Source organism: Lissotriton helveticus, chromosome 6, assembly GCF_964261635.1.
Source record: "Lissotriton helveticus chromosome 6, aLisHel1.1, whole genome shotgun sequence".
NCBI classification, from domain to species: Eukaryota; Metazoa; Chordata; class Amphibia; order Caudata; family Salamandridae; genus Lissotriton; species Lissotriton helveticus.
The window spans coordinates 1670013201-1670027897 of NC_136067.1; positions in this window are offsets into that span (position 1 = coordinate 1670013201).

The following is a 14697-nucleotide window of genomic DNA, read 5'->3' on the forward strand; positions in this document are numbered from 1 at the left end:
TTGTCTCATTGAGCAGATTTAGTCTAGCATATCCAAGAGTACGCAGAGGATGAGGACTGTATCCAACAGAGCAATGTACATTACTCACCTCCTTTGACACTTACAGAAGCCTCCGTTTAATATTTCTCAGTTCAATATTTATTTACAGAAGCACACAAAATATGACCTTCTCATAAATGTGAAAAGCGTTTAAAAAAAAAAAAAGATTTTCTGGTCATAATTTGAAAACACAACACAGGTCCTAGGTAGAAGCACATCCTATCAGTACTTAAATTAGCCAAGCACACATGGGGGCGTATTTACAAGGACCTTACACCACAGGGAAAGGTCTTAAATTAAAATGGGAAAAATAACATCAGAGAGACTCAAAGGCCTTATAAATATGCCCCAAGCAACCTATGAAACTCTAGCACTACATATCAAGAAACCTAATTGATTTCAAAAATCGTTTTTAAATACATCATCTAAATCAATTATATACCTACATTCAAGGGGAAATGACTTAAAATGCTCTAAGACACATGAAAGCGTTTTTTTAAGGCCCTTGCACCATTTTTGGGTCATTTTTAACATGGCTATGTGACTCAAAGAATCAAAATCTAAATTTGCCAAGCACAGATATGGGGGGAATTTACAAGGACCTTGCACCACAGGAAAGGTCTTAAATTAAAATGGGAAAAATAACATCAGAGAGACTCAAAGGCCTTATAAATATGCCCCAAGCAACCTATGAACTCTACCACTACATATCAAGAAACCTAATTGATTTCAAAAATCGTTTTTAAACACATCATCTAAATCAATTATATACCTACATTCAAGGGGAAATGACTTAAAATGCCCTAAGACACATGAAAGCGTTTTTTTAAGGCCCTTGCACCATTTTTGGGTCACTTTTAACATGGCTATGTGACTCAAAGAATCAAAATCTAAATTTGCCAAGCACACATGGGGGCGTATTTACAAGGACCTTGCACCACAAGGAAATGTCTTAAAATAAAATGGGAAAAATTACATCAAATGAACTCAAAAGCCTTGAAAAAAATAACATCAGAGAGACTCAAAGGCCTTATAAATATGCCCCAAGCAACCTATGAAACTCTAGCACTACATATCAAGAAACCTAATTGATTTCAAAAATCGTTTTTAAACACATCATCTAAATCAATTATATACCTACATTCAAGGGGAAATGACTTAAAATGCCCTAAGACACATGAAAGCGTTTTTTAAGGCCCTTGCACCATTTTTGGGTCACTTTTAACATGGCTATGTGACTCAAAGAATCAAAATCTAAATTTGCCAAGCACACATAGGGGCGTATTTACAAGGACCTTGCACCACAAGGAAATGTCTTAAAATAAAATGGGAAACATTACATCAAATGAACTGAAAAGCCTTGTAAATATGCACCAATTGACCTATGAAACTCTACCAGTACATATCAAGAAACCTAATTGATTTCAAAAAACGTTTTTAAACACATATTGTAAAGCAATTATATTCCTACATTCATGGAGAAGTGAGTTAAAATGCCCTAAGACACATGAAAGCATTTTTGTAAGACCCTTGCACAATTTTTGCGTCACTTTTAACATGGCTATGTAACTCAAAGAAACAAAATCTATTTCTAAAACACTTGACACAAAGCAACATTTTAAATACACAACTTTCTTCATAATTTTCTCCTTAAAGCATACTATTCCCTATTTAAATTAAATGAATCTTTTCTCACCTTAGCAAATACTTTATGAGTTTCAAAACAGTCTCAGACACACACCAATGTGTCTTTAGCAGAGCAAAAGGTATGCACTCCAGAGTCTGCAAGCAACAATGCCACAGAAATGCTGTAATTCATCACACATATCTCTCATGTCACCCAATCAAAACTCTTCCCTCACTTTTTTCAAATCAACACCCTTCCCCCCTCTGCCCTTTCTGCCTTTTTTACATAGCAACCACCTCCTGAAAGACCTCTCATGTTTGCAAGTTCACACAACAATGTTTCAATTGAACTCTGAACTCTCAGTACACCTGCGTATCCAGTGCAATCTTTCATAAAATGATTTTTTCTTGACCATTCAAATTACATCTTTCAAAGAACTCATCCATGCACCCTAACTTTCTGTTTTCAGCAATCAAAATCCACCAATCACTGCTACTGATTAATTACCACAGAAACTCCACAGTTTTTTTCATTATACAATTTTATTTTTTCAACTGCCATTTCATTGCCACACTTCATCTGACTGCAGCAGAACCTTCTCGCACCATGTTTTCTGTCTGGATTGTTGGACATAGTTATATCCACTGGGCTCAAAGGTTTGCTGATAACAGAAATTTACACAACCTCAATTTACAAAATGTGGAAATCAAGTGGATTGGCCACAGAGGATTAAAATGTCACCAATTGATACCATTGGTGGAAACCTTTTTGCATTTGCCAAAACCTGACCTGTTAATTGTGCACTGTGGAGGAAATGACTTGGGCACTTTGACTGGGGTAGGTCTGGAAATGCTTTTAAAGGACACCTTTGAGCAATTGATGGCACTATTTCCTCAAACTGCCTTGGTATATTCAAATATATGCCAAAGACAGAAATGGAAGTGGTCCAACCAATTTTGTCCACAAATTGAGAAATCGAGGAAGCATGTAAATAAGTCTGTTTCAGCTTACATGAGAGACCATGGAATGGGCTCCATCTACAACAATAAATTGCGTTACTACATGCAAGATATCTACAGAGCAGATGGAGTTCACTTCTCAGATGAGGGGAACAGAATTTTCATCCTCAATTTAAGACTGTGCATTGGTACCTACTTGTAGGTACCTACATCAGCCACAGGACCCAAAAGCTCTTTTCAGAGCTACCCTACATCCTATGACTCACAATTATTATTTTACTCTAACTTTTTTCACTAATTTTCACCAAAGTACGCTCCCCGGAGCGCTACCCGGTACGCACACCGGACGCTAACTGCGCGAAAATTTGAAAAAAAAATGGGTTTTTTTTGCACATATGGTCCTCCTCAGCCACCCTCAGAAAACCTAGGGAGTCAGGATACGTCTACCATGCCCCCTTCTACCCATTCTGAACATTATTTGCCCTCCATCTTGTATCTCAATTCTACCGAAACACAAAATGGAGGACTCCCGTAACGCTGCCGGTTCGCGTACCGGGGCGCGCACCGGGAAGCGCTCGCTCAAAAAAAGGTGGGAAAGTAATTCACAGAAAAACCACTGGAGACACTTTCACCAAATATAGATTAGCTCATACTACATACCAATCCCTACCATTTTCACAAATTTGATTGGAATTCCATTTAGCCATTTAGCCTGTAGACCTCTCTAAATACCCTGAGGTAAATTACTTCACAAAACACATCTGAAGTGTTGGAATTGACTACCACCTCCTGAAGTAGATTTCAAGAAAATTTTCACTGAGAACTTAAGTTGTTATTTTGAAAACTGAAGTATATTGTGCACTTAAAGTTAATTTGGAAAACTTTTTCTGATAGTTTTATACTATATAAAAACGACCTGTGGGCTCTTCCATTGGGGCTAACTTTTTGATGTGTTATGTAGCGGCCGAGCCCAGCCGCAGGAGAGTCCCACCGCCTGCGCGGGCCCCAGAAGGCGCAAGCATGGCGTCATCGTGATTGGGGAGACTGTTTGCATGAAGTTCAGCACAAGAATACACCTTTTAAAAGCAGCACTGGTGCATCAACCCACTGGGGTATCATTATGGACATACAATATGCACGCACCGACGGACTCACTGGAGGTATAAGAAAGCAGCACTACAAGGACCAGAAGGCTAAGTTCATGGCCCCCCCCACTGGGGCTGGCCCTAGCGGAGTTAAATTGAGTGCGTAGACCGCCGTGGTGCATAGAAGATTTTGCCATTGAGAAAGGGAAATCCGAAACGCGTCTGGCAAAGAAGAAGGGATGCAGTTTGCCGGCTTTTAATTGTGTAGCTGACTTCATTAAAGAACGCTGATAAAAACGACCTGTGGGCTCTTCCATTGGGGCTAACTCTTTGATGTAATATATATATATTTTAAAAGCCAAATCAGTTTTATTGTGTAACATGGCACACGTCTGCACAGCACCCTATGCATTATACTTTCTCCTGAGTCTGCACAGAACCCTAATTAAGGAGGTCTTAATTGATAGCATTTTATTGGCGCTACTCGCTGCATGAGCCATTAAGTCTCAATATGGGACCTTTTATGGCTTATATTTTGAAAGCTGTACTGTACTTATTTTTTTTGTTTGTTTATTGTTCACACCAGAGAAGACGTTTTGTCACAGAAAAGAAACAGAAATAAATATATAGAATACAGATTATCAAAGTATTTGCCAACTAGAGATTGATAGAACACATAAATAATACACAACTTTACAATGAGGGGATTGGCACCAAAGAGACAACAAAAAACGAAAATAGAGTCAACGGGTGTATACATCCTCCACTGTGCAATAAATGCGGTATTTGAATAGCACTTTTATCATAACAGAAAAACATGTACAGCTCAAAAAACAACTGCATGGCTCATCTCCACCAAAAAATTATTTTACTCCTTATTATACATTTTTACTGTTTTTACTATTCTTGCGCCCCTCCCACCTCACCATTCCATTTTGCAATGCAAGCCCATATTTTTATCCCCCGTATCCTAGCTTTCCTACCTCTACATGCGTATAGGGCTGCCTCCTGTTTCCAGACTCCCAGAAGTCTGGCTAACCACATCTGAAAGGTGGGGGGCTCCTTATCCTTCCATCTAGCAACCAGCATTATTCGATATATAGCTGCGCCCAAAAATAAACAATATTCTTGTTTCTTATTACAGCTGAGAGATCTGTCATACCCCAAGACTGCAAATGTAGTAGTTAACTCCAGATTATTACCAAATAAGGATCTCCAAAAGCCTGAAATCCCCGATTTTAAAAGTATCAATCTATCACAATCAGAGAACATATTCACCAATGTGGCCGGGCCCACCCCACACCCAGGGCACCGGTCATCCTCTCTTTTCCCCCATGAAAAGAGCTTCGCCGGTGTGAAGTAAAGGTTAAATATTGATTTATATAGCTGTGCTTTCAAATTAGAAGCTAAAAAGACTTCCCCTGATAATTCTAAACTCCTATAAATGTCTACATCTGGATTATTTAATTTAACTGCCCATGATGCCTCGTTCTTTTCTAAATCATCCGGCAACTCTGCCAATAAAAGTTTGTATAAGCCCCCGATTCTACATGACTTAGTTCTAATTAGCTCCATCAGGGGAATCTTCCCAATCGTCACCCTGGGTCTATATGCCATAAGAATGCTCCTATCCTGTACAAATTTTAAAAAACTGATTGGGATGTATCCCATACTCCTGTTGCAGGCTGCTGATTCCCACCGTAGAACTCTCCCACGGTAGTTATACCCTTATTCTCCCATTCCTGTCCCATGGTATCATAGGTGTCCTTCAAGAAGAGTGACCCACGCCATAGGGGGGTATATTGTGTATCTCTAGGGATCCCCATAAATTGAATATCTTTTTCCAGATATACCGTGCGCTCTTTATGATTTCAAACCACACTTTGTTGTAATAACTATGCTCCACGTGTCTTAGGAGGAGCCCTGTGGCTTCTGTTCCTAATGCTAACTCAAATATTGTAGGAATTCTTTCACTCAAACTCCCACCGTCTGTACTATCCAGCATTAATAAGAAAGATATTTGGTGAAGGAGAGCTGCCCAATAATATAGTGTGATGTTTGGAATTGCCAACCCCCCACGATCTTGTGCCAATGTGAGCAATTTCAAAGACCTCTTTATCTTCGCGTACTGCCACACAAAATTAGAAAGCATGGAGGTAATGTTTTTAAGTATGGTGTCATCCAAAACTAGTGGGATTGACCTGAACATGTATAAAAATGTTGGCAATACATTCATTTTCAAATAGTTGCCCCTCCCTATAATTGACAATTGTAGCCCATTAACCCTCTTTAAGTCCAAAGCTATAGTTGTAATTAATGGGTCAACATTTTCTTTGATAATCCTATCCACTTTTGCTGTGACGCAGACCCCTAGATAGACTGCTGATTGTGCTCGACTTACATCTTCAAATTCCACATTCTGTGTGCAAACTACAATAGTTTTGTCCCTGTTCATGCTATACCCTGATAGCCTGCCGAATATCCCTGTTATCTCGGCAATCTCATCTAATGCCTCCTTGGGATCCGTTGTGACAATTGCTACGTCATCAGCGAGTGCTTGGGTAGTACCTGGGTGACTGAACAAGTGCACGGGTAGTGTTTGAGTGAATGGATCCGTTGATGGGTACTGCCTGGGTGATTTGATGAGTGCATAAGTAGTGCCTGGGTGATTGGATGATTGCCTTGGCTGTGCCTGTGTGATTATTTGGGTGTTGGTAATGCCTGGTTGATTGCTCGAGTGCATGGGTAGTGTCTGGGTGATATCATGAGTGCATGGATAATAGCTGGATGAATTAATGAGCACATGGTTAGTGTCTGGGTGACTGGATGAGTGCATGGGAGTTGCCTGGGTGATTGAATAAGTGCAAGGGTAGTACCTGAGTGATTGGATAAGTGCATGGGCACTTCATGGGTGATTAAATTAGTGCATGGGTAAGCCTGTGTGATTGGATGAGTGCATGGGTAGTACAGGAGGAAAAGTATGAATGCAAGGGTAGTGTATGGGTGATTGGATGAGTCCATGGGTAGTGCCTGGGTGATTGGATACGTGCATGTGTAGTGCCTTGGTGGCTGGATGAGTGCATTGGTAGTGCCTGGTTGATTGGATGAGTTTGTGGGTACTGCCCGCGTGATTCAATAAGTGCATGGGTAGTACCTTTGTGATTTAATGAGTGCATGGGTAGTGCATGGGTGACTGGATAAATACATGGGTAGTGCCTGAGTGATTGGATACGTGTAGGGATGGTGCCTGGGTGATTGGATGAGTAAATGGGTACTGCCTGGTTGATTTGATGACTTCATGGGAAGTGCCTAAGTGAATGGATTAGTGCATGGGTAGTGTCTGGGTGAATTTATGAGTGCTTGGTTAGTGCCTGAGTGAATAGATGAGTGCAAGGGTAGTGCCTGAGTTATTGGATGTATGCTTGGGTAGTGCCTGGGTGAATGAATTAGTGCAAGGGTAGTTTCTGAGTGAATGGATGAGCTCAAGTGTTGTACCTGAGTCAAAGGATGAATGCATGGGTAGTGCCTGGGTAATTTAACGAGTAAATGGGCACTGCCTGGGTGATTGGATAACTGCATGAGAAGTGCCTAAGTGAATAGATGAGTGCATGGGTAGTGCCTGGGTAGTTGGATAAGTGCATTGGTAGTCCCTGGGTGACTAGATAAGTGTATGGGAAGTACCTGGGTGATTATATGGGTGCATGTTTAGTGCCTGGTTGATTGGATGAGTGCATGGGTAGCGCCTAGGTGGTTGGATGTATGAATGGGTAGTACCTGAGTGAATAGATGAGTGCATAAGTGGTGTGTGAGTGAAAGGATGAGTGGAAAGGTAGTGCCTGGGCCATTGGATGAGTGCATTGGTTGTGTCTGAGTGAATGGATTAGTGCAAGGGTAGTGACTGAGTGATTGGATGAGTGCAAGGGTCCTGCCTGGCTGATTGGATTAGTGTATGAGTAGTGCCTTGGTGGTTGGATGAGTGCATTGGTAGCGCCTGGTTGATTGGATGAGTGTGTGGGTACTGCCCGCGTGATTCAATGAGTGCATGGGTAGTGCATGGGTGACTGGATAAATACATGGCTAGTGCCTGAGTGATTGGATAAGTCTAGGGGTAGTGCCTGGGTGATTGGATGAGTAAATGGGTACTGCCTGGTTGATTGGATGACTGCATGGGAAGTGCCTAAGTGAATGGATGAGCTGAAGTGTTGTACCTGAGTCAATGGATGAGTGCAGGGGTAGTGCCAGGGTAATTTAATGAGTAAATGGGTACTGCCTAGGTGAATGGATGACTGCATCGGAAGTGCCTAAGTGAATGGATGAGTGCATGGGTAGTGCCTGAGTGGTTGGATAAGTGCATGGGTAGTTACTGGGTGACTGGATAAGTGTATGGGAAGTCCCTGGTTGATTGAATGGGTGCATGTTTAGTGCTTGGTTGATTGGATGAGTGCATGGGTAGTGCCTAGGTAATTGGATGTATGAATGTTTAGTACCTGAGTGAATAGATGTGTGCATCAGCGGTGTGTGAGTGAAAGGATGAGTGGAAGGGTAGTGCCTGGGCCATTGGATGAGTACATTGGTAGTGTCTGAGTTAATGGATTAGTGCAAGGGTAGTGAATGAGTGAATGGGTGAGTGCAACGGTACTGCCTGGGTGGTTGGATCAGTGCATGGGTTGTGCCTGAGTGAATGGATGAGTGCAAGGGTAGTGCCTGGTTAATTGGATGAGTGCAAGAGCAGTGCCTGCGTAATTTAATGAGTGCAAGGGTAGTGTCTGGGTGATTGAATAAGTGCATGGATAGTGCCTGGGTGATTGGATGAGTGCATGGGTAGTGCCCGGGTGATTGGATGAGTGCATGGGTGGTACCTGAGTGATTGAATGAGTATTAGGGTAGAGTCTGAGTGATTGGATAAGAGCATTGATACCACCTGGCTGATTGGATGAGTGCATGGGAAGTGCCTGAGTGAATGGATGAGTGCAAGGGTAGTATTTGGGTTATTAGAGGTGTGCCCTCTGGGCCGGTCACCCCACACACCGCGCACACTCCCCGTGAGTGAGCCCAGGCTGCCCCCCGTGCCTGCCGAGTGCCGCTGCTGCCCGCAGCTGGGTTCCTGACCCTCATCCTCTGTTGCTGCATTTTGCCCTGCTTGCGCTGCGTTGTATTATCCCTGTGTTAATTTCGTTATTTGTTTAATTTTTGGTGTATCTCTCCCCCTGTTTGCCCTTTGCTGTATTAATTTTGTTCCTTGTTTTTTATTTTTGGTGTTTTCTCCCTCGGTCTGCCCCTTGTTGCGCCCAGCCCCTACCGTGTTTCCCGCCTCCTCCCCGCTCCCCGCCGCTGCCCCCCTGCGGCCCCGCCCCTTCCCTCTGTCGCCCTTCCCATTCACCGCCCCGCTCCCGCCTCCCAGCTGCTCCTCCCTCGCTCCGCCCCCCCACTCCCCACATATGGCAGAGCGGAAAACGCGCAGCGTTGACGCGCAGCGTGCGCGCCAAAGGTAAGCCCGTCTGCGCCCGTCCACTCCTGGCCCACGCCCAGCGCCAGGACCCCTGGCCCTCGCCGTTGCAAGACGACCCGACAGACCTACGACGCCGCCGCCCTCAACGCACTCAATGCCGGCCGGAACCCCGCCTGCTGCCGAGCGACCCCGAAACGCACCCACGGACCCTTCACCTGCAAAAGCTGCAAGTTCACCTGTCTCCGAACCGGCACCGCTCCCGCCAAGCCAAACACCAGCAGCAACCACCTGAAGTGCATCCTGCTCAACACCCGCTCCGTCCACAGACACGCCGTGGAACTCTGGAACCTCCTAGACTCAACATCACCTGACATCGCCTTCCTCACGGAAACCTGGATGAACGTCTCCTCAGCCCCCGACATCGCCATCGCCATACCGGATGGGTACAAGATCATCAGGAGGGACCGCGTCAACCAGACCGGAGGAGGCATCGCCATCGTCCACAAGAACACCATCCGCATCACGACCGACACCAGCGACACCCTCGCCACCGCGGAACACCTCCACTTCCAGATACACACCGACCCTAAGACCACCCTCAGAGGCACCCTCATCTACAGACCCCCAGGACCACGCACACAATTTAGCGAAGACATCGCCGACTTCATCAGCCAACACGCCCTCCCCTCCGCCGACTACATCCTCCTAGGGGACCTCAACTTCCACCTGGAGAACAACAAGGACCGCAACACCGCCGCTCTGCTGGAAAACCTCGCCAACCTCGGACTCAAGCAACTGGTCAACACCCCCACCCACTACGCCGGCCACACTCTTGATCCCGTCTTCTCTTCCAGCAAGTACATCATCTTCAGCCACGCCACCGGACTCCACTGGACCGACCACAGCTGCGTCCACTTCAGCTTCAAAAGAACCACGACCCACCACCACCCGCAACACCTCACAGGAATTGGAGCAAGATCACCGCCGACCAGCTCACCACCTCCCTCAGCCAGAGCCCACCCGCCAACACAACGGACTCCAACGAAGCAGCCCGCAACTTCACACAGTGGCTGACCGCCTGCGCCAACAACCTCGCTCCACTGAAGAACCCTCCCAGCAGGCCCAGAAGCAAGAAGGTCTCCTGGTTCACCGACGAACTCAAGGACTCCAAGAAGAACTGCCGCACCCTCGAGAAAGCCTGGCGCATCGACAAGACCACTGACAACATGACCGCCCTCAAACAAGCCACCCGAAAGCACCACCAGCTTATCCGCACCACCAAGAAGAAATCACTAAAGGACCGACTGGACAACAACGCCCACGACAGCAAAGAACGCTTCAGCATCGTCAAGGAGTTCTCCAACCCCAGCACCGGCAACAACGACATCACTCCTTCACAAGATCTCTGCGACTCTCTCGCCTCGTTCTTCCACCGCAAGATCGCCGACATCCACAACAGCTTCGGCGCACCATCCACACACCCAACCGTCGAACCAACGCTTCCCACCACCGCCCTCCGCACCTAGACCACAGTGACCACCGAAGACACCGCCCGCACGATGAACACCATCCACTCCGGATCTCCGACCGACCCGTGCCCCCACCACATCTTCAACAAGGCCGACTCCACCATCGCACCCCAACTCCGGAACATCATCAACTCCTCCTTCAACACCGCCACCTTCCCGGAGAGTTGGAAGCACGCCGAGCTCAGCGCCCTACTGAAGAAACCAACAGCGGACCCCACCGACCTCAAGAACTTCTGCCCCATCTCCCTCCTCCCTTTTCCTGCCAAAGTCATCGAGAAGATCGTCAACAGACAGCTGGCCGCCTTCCTCGAGATGAACGGATCCCTCGACCCCTCGCAGTCCGGTTTCAGAGCCAACCACAGCACCGAGACCGCCCTGATTGCAGCCACCGACGGCACCCGAGCCCTGCTCGACAACGGGGATACAGCGGCACTCATCCTCCTGGACCTCTCTGCAGCGTTCGACACAGTCTGCCACCGCACCCTAGTGCAACGCCTCAGCAACATCGGCATTCAAGAGAAGGCACTGGAGTGGATCATCTCGTTCCTCGCCGGAAGAACACAGAGAGTTTGCCTCCCCCGTTTCGATCCGAGGCCACCGAAGTCATCTGCGGCGTACCACAAGGATCATCACTCAGCCCCACCCTCTTCAACGTCTACATGAGACCTCTTGCAGCCATCGCATGCCAACACAACCTCAACATCATCTCCTACGCCGACGACACCCAGCTGATCCTCTCCCTCACCAGGGACCCCGACACCGCCAGAACCAGCCTACACGAAGGGATGAAAGACGTTGCCGAGTTGATGAAGACCAGCCACCTGAAACTGAACTCAGACAAGACGGAAGTCCTCATCCTGGGACCATCGCCCTCTGCCTGGGACGACTCCTGGTGGCCCCCCGCCCTGGGCACCGCTCCCAAGCCAACAGACCACGCACGCAACATGGGCTTCATCCTGGACTCCTCCCTCTCGATGACCAGACAAGTCAACGCTGTCTCCTCATCCTGCTTTCACACCCTACGCATGCTCCGCAAGATCTTCCGATGGATCCCGACCGAAACCAGGAAGACGGTCACCCAGGCACTTGTCACCAGCCGACTGGACTACGGAAACACCCTCTACGCCGGAACCACAGCCAAGCTTCAGAGAAGACTCCAACGCATCCCGAACGCCGCCGCCGACTCATCCTTAACATCCCCCGTCGCTGCCACATCTCCGGCCACCTGAGGGACCTGCACTGGCTCCCCGTCAACAAGAGGATCACGTTCAGGCTCCTAAACCACGCACACAAGTCTCTCCACGACCTGGGCCCCAAGTACCTCAACGACCGCCTGACCTTCTACACTCCCACCCGCCAGCTACGATCGACCAACCACGCCCTCGCCGCCGTTCCACGCATCCGCAGAGCCACCGCCGGAGGAAGATCCTTCTCCTACCTGGCAGCCAAAACTTGGAACTCCCTCCCCATCCACCTTCGACTGACCCAGGACCATCTCGCCTTCAGGAGACAACTCAAGACCTGGCTGTTCGAGCAGTAGTGGACCCTCTCCCCCAAGCGCCTTGAGACCCTTCCGGGTGAGTAGCGCGCTATACAAATGTTATGATTGATTTATTGATTGATTGATTGCCTGGTTAGTGCCTTGGTAAATGAATGAGTGCATGGGTAGTGCCTGAGTGAATGGATCAGTGCAAGTGTAATACCTGGGTGATTGGATGTGTGTATGGGTAGTGCCTGAGTGAATGGAAAGGTGCAAGTGTAGTGCCTGGGTGATTGCATGATTGCATGGGTATTTCCTGAGTGAATGGATGACTCCATGTGTACTGCTTGGGTGATTGAGAGACTGCAAGTATAGTATTTGGGTGAATGGATGACTGCAAGTGGAGTGTCTGGATGAATGAAAGAGTGTATGGCTGGTACCTGAGTGATTGAATGAGTACAAGGGTAGTGTCTGAGTGACTGGATAAGTGCATGGATACTACCTGGCATCTTAAATATATTGTGTAGTGTCCAGAGGTTACATTACCTACTTCATGAAATATGATTGCTATAAGCTGTGAAAGTTCTTTTTGAAATGGAAATGTGTCCAGCTACGAGTTTTTAATTTCAGTTCTTAATTTAGTACAATCAACTCTTCATCACTGTAGCATCACAATGACATATTTTCCAAACCTTTGTAGAAACAACGTTGACTGAAGTGCTGATCGACAGTTTGGACACCTCATATGTTGATGGTCGTTTTAGTTACATTTTCAAAGGACACTGCTTTACAATCTGGCACTAAAAAGTAGAGGAATCGTTCTGAATTGATTTCAGTGCTTGACGTCAATTCACAATCTTCACAGTTGTGGTTCAATTTATAAGTTGAACCAAATAATTCAATTATATTCACATTGATTTCCTATAATAATCCTAGCAGCACTATTAAAAATTCCTGAGCACTCTGCTGAAGATTTTGAGAAAACCCTACTGATCCGGTACAGTCATCTGTAAGTGTACTTATTCAAGTAGTAGAATGTATAATACATCTGCCACTTCTTAATTCTTCAAGTAAGCTACATAGTTGCAAAGTGCAACCAAATAGTGTAGTCTATTTAACACTACATTTGCATAACAGTTCACTCCAGATTCATTATCAATGAGATACCCTTCTATTTCCTCATTCTGCTGTACTTTTCTTTTCTTAGGTCCTTGTTGTTTTTCTTTTTGTTCATCTTTCTCTTTAACTCTGATAGACTGCTTTGATATTTTCAACTTTGGACACATTATCGGTTGTTCAAACACAAGACACTGGCCTAAATGAGGAACATATTGAGCTCTTATCCAATTGTACACCCTTACACAGCTCACATCAGCACTTAATTTTTCCTCATCAAAATCAATCAGAAATAAACCAAACAATTTGTACAGATACGTCATTGTTTTTCGAATCCTGCAGTTTTTGACACAAACGTTTCTAAACTATCCAATTTTGATTGCAGTTTTTCTGTTAGTAGCACTGCAACTACTTGGTGTTTTATTTTATGATTTGCTCTAATTTTAATTATCTCTTTTTTTCCAGTTGCAATAATTGTTCATTGAATTTACTACACTCCTCAAGAGTTGGAATAAAAAAACAACAGACTTCTCTTCCTTAACAAAATTATACATTACTTCTGCAGCTGAAACATTAGTTGGAAACAGATTATTGATGAGATGGTTTTGTAATGGTCTCTTTCCTTACTTTGTGAGAACTACCACTCTTTTAGTATATCTTTGCATTGCATATTTGATGCTTAGCGCATATTTCTGATTCTTTGTATTCAAAGTCTTCCCAAATCTTTACATTTCCAATACTTTCCTAGTGGATTCCTAGTTGCATTATGTATGAATGTCTTGAAGACAGGTTGTCCTTTGACTGGAGTTAGTTGTAGCAGGTCTCCAAAGGATATTAATTGTTTTCATCCAAAAAGAATGTTGTAGTCAGTTTTTAATATTTGCTGCATTCTTAAATGTATAAAATCTAGCATTAGGTTAGATACCATGCTGATTTTATCAATAATTAGTAGCTTTAATTTATTTAATACTATTCCCACTTCATGAGAAGCATCACCAGTTAATGTGTTGTATTCTAATTTATCATGTTTGACAGTCAACATTAATAATCGATGATGGGTAAATCCTTTAATATTATGTGCGGCTAACCCCGTTGGTGATGTAATTCAACATGACAAATTGGAATCTGTTGTCTTCTGTAGACAACTTGTCAATACTTTAATGAAGAAGCTTTTTCTAGTTCCAACTTGACCACTTATGTACACTAGAGCTGGTTTATTTTATTATTTTTTATTTTTTTTATTTTACATATGTATATATATATATATATATATTTTTTTTAAAGCCAAATCTGTTTTATTGTCTAACATGGCCCACGTCTGCACAGCACCCTATGAATTATACCTTCTCCTGAATCTGCACAGAACCCTAATTAAGGAGGTCTTAATTGATAGCATTTTATTGGCGCTACTCG